Source organism: Ranitomeya variabilis, chromosome 8, assembly GCF_051348905.1.
Source record: "Ranitomeya variabilis isolate aRanVar5 chromosome 8, aRanVar5.hap1, whole genome shotgun sequence".
Classification (NCBI taxonomy): domain Eukaryota; kingdom Metazoa; phylum Chordata; class Amphibia; order Anura; family Dendrobatidae; genus Ranitomeya; species Ranitomeya variabilis.
Genome location: NC_135239.1, coordinates 163,801,290 through 163,804,504, shown reverse-complemented (window position 1 = coordinate 163,804,504; position 3,215 = coordinate 163,801,290). Strand labels below are relative to the sequence as shown.

The window sequence follows — 3,215 nt, the reverse complement described above, 5'->3', positions numbered from 1 at the left end:
AGACCAGGAGGGGGAGCTCAGGAACCGGATTCAAGGGAGCTTCCTTCAAATATGAAGATATGTCCTGGTCTGGAGGAGGAGTTAGCCAGTCTGATAGAAACACTGAAGGAGAAGGAAGTCTGAGAGAGCAGACAGAGGCCTGGCAGCCACGAGGGAGCTGCAGCCTCTGGAAAGGAGAAACAACCTGAGGGGTTGAATGTGAAGGAGCTGGAGAGGAAAGGAGTACAGGAGAGGAACAGGGCTCAGAGGGGAACTGTGACCGGGCACCCTCAGAGCCGAAGCGCAGTACCGGGAGCCCGAGGCCTTAGTGGAACTGTACGACACTTGGCAGAACCGGAGGGCTGAGAACTTTATGTTCTTCATGTACACCTGAGACGCAGCAGCACTTGAGGAGCCCAGGGCATGATAGAGTCCCTGTAAAACGGCTCAAGCTGCCTGTCGTGCAAGTACCTGTCCCAGGACAGGTGAAAAGAGGACTTTGCCAGTAAGCTTCAGGCAGCAGGGACCTCACATAGAACGTCGCTAGTTGGAAAGGCTGACGGACCTCTACTGGAAAAGGAATTCTCCCTTTGCCTCTGAGCCGGCGGGGCCACATCATTATCTGTGCCTGGTACCCTGGACTGTGGCCTGCCAACAACAGTCAACCAGGTAAAGACTTTATAACTTGTGTCCTTTACTCATTTACCAGCGTACGTCATCATTGCCATACACCTTAGGGGACACCTGGGGACCCCGCTTTACATGTGGGAAGTGTACCATTAGTGCTGCAACAACATCCCCCAGAGGACCCCTTTAATGCAGTGTCGGTCCCACTATTGACCGAACGAACACCACAGGTGGCGTCACGAAAGACTTATAAACACTTTTCCCTTAAAAGACCGTCCCCTTAATTGGGCGCCCAGGGCCACGGACTGGGTCACAGCCACAGTGACTTCCCCTTTAAGACCGGACCCAGTACCGAGTACCCCACTGCCCTGCCGAGGCGCTCCAACTTGGCATCACGAACAGGATGGACCGATCCATTGGAATGGGTCCTGTGCGCCATGGACTGTAATGGACTGTGTTATACTGTGTGAAATTGAAATACGGCTGCTATTGCTGTACCATGAGGCGGATAGAGAACAGGAAAGGATGGGTTGCCATAGGTGGAGTTCAAGAACCGGCACGAAAGCTGGATCCACTCCCTTGAAAGACTGTAATACTAACAAAAGATGTCCGTCACCAGGACGGGTCCACCCCCAGAGATGGCTGGCGGGGAAGTGCGGGAGGCACTGTAGAGAAAGTCCTGGATGTGTGATTGAGAGAGACGTGGGAGAGCGTGGCAGCAACATGGCTGCACGCTACCTGGTGGAGACATTGGCGGACAGCTATGGAGAGCCGCCAGAATCTACAGACACCTGTGGAGATGTCCCCGGTCCACAGCGGCAAGAAATCTCGGACCTGAAACCTACCATGGACCCGGAGCTCCTCGCCGCGGAGATGGAGGAGCTGGCCTAGCAACTTCTAAAGACCCAGATGAGAGTGGTGGCCGCCTAGAAAGAATCCCTGGTCCGGAGAATGACAACCGCCCAGCCGCAGCGACAGTACTCACCAGCCGCGCTCCCAGACCTCGGTGGAGCCGGAAAGCAACGCTCTGCTGGAAAAGGTGACGCCGCCGAGGGAGAACTTGGACCTCGCGACTGCAACCCCGACGGAGCCAGAAAGTGAAACACCGCCAGAAAGCGAGACACCGCAAACGGACACGACCGCACCGCAGCACCAGGCCCTGCAGACAGCACGCCAGACCCCAGGAGACAGAACAGAACACTGGCACCGGCGAGACAGGTATGCTACCTGCCCCGGTAGCAGAAAGCACCTTAGGCTGGTTTCACATTTGCGGTTGTGTCCGCAGTGTTTGTGCTGCAATTATCCGCATGCGTCGTGTATTCCTATCTTTAACATTAGGGACGCATGTGTCTGCGATCGGTTGTGTTTTGCCGCGTTAGATGACGCATGCGTCGTTTCGTCGTCTGCGGTTTGGCGCGGTAAACGCTACATAATGTAGTAATTTTAGAGGTGTCAATTTGCCGCCTAGAAACGTATGCGGTTGTTAGCGGAAGGAATGCGGCAAAAAAACGCATTACGGTCTACGTGAACGCATGCGTTCGCAAGCACATGCGTTTGCTTGTGTTTGTGAACGCATGCATTGCACCACAGGAAAACATATCTAGACACTGATTAGCCACCCCCCACATACAAACTGATAAAGGGAGGGAGTGGACATTTGCAATCCACAACTCAGCAGACTGGGAACAAGAGCAGACAGACGCAGGAACCTGGGAAGAATCAACACTCTGAACATTGTATCAAAGCCAATGTCTTTATTTTCTATTTTCTGTCTCTATATGTCCTAATTTCTGCCATTTTTTTCTTTCTGCATGCATCAGAATGTCATCTTCTTCTGAGGAGGAGCAACGTCCTGGGCCTGCACAAGCCGAACATGTCAGTGAAGTGAGTACTCACCTCCTCAGATTGGTAAGTATTCACTGTCACATCTACAAATGTGACAATTTTTTTTCCCTTTTTTTAGAGCACTTCTTCCACTGCGGCAGAGGCTGAGCAGGAGCAGCGGGTTCACGGTCAAGTGGCAAGGCGGCAGCGTGTAAGTATACCTGGCTGACTGTTCATTGTATCCTCACTTTACTATTCTTGAATGTTCATTTCTTTACTTTCCTCTTTACCTTTTTCTTCTTGACTCCTTTTTTTCCCTTGACTTTCAATATTCATGCCAGTTTTCTGTCTCTGTTTTCTTTCTTTTCCTTATGTTAATCTCTCCAACATTAATGTCTTTTTTTATTTTTTAGGTTCCAGAATGGGATGAGGACCTCATTGAAAATGGCCTCCTAATCTCCCTGGTCCATGAGCGAGTCCCGTTGTGGGACACCAGGGTTCCGCAGCACTCGGACAACGTGACGATCCGGCGGCTATGGAATAAGGTGGCCAAAGCGATGTGGGATGGCTGGAATAATGCCCCGACTCGGGTCCGAAATGCATTTTGTAAGTATTGCAATGCAGTGTGATGCAGCAGTGACCTTGACCGTGATCACACAACTGTGTGTGATGAGAGAAACTCTCAGGAGTTTCTCTTGCAGCGCCCCAGAGTCCTGGTCGTTGCAGTAATGTCGCTCTTCCACCAGGGGGAGTGATATTACGTCTGATGGTACTAAAGGAGTTCA

At 51.8% G+C, this 3,215-nt stretch overlaps 1 long non-coding RNA gene across 1 annotated transcript; it reads left to right on the top strand.

The window, feature by feature from the left end:
• Window positions 1-2,424: 2,424 nt before the first annotated feature.
• Window positions 2,425-2,998, top strand: LOC143788285 (uncharacterized). The gene is made up of 3 exons (XR_013218594.1): window positions 2,425-2,490; window positions 2,570-2,641; window positions 2,844-2,998. It is a non-coding gene; the product is annotated as an uncharacterized LOC143788285 (long non-coding RNA).
• The last annotated feature ends 217 nt before the right edge of the window (window positions 2,999-3,215 follow it).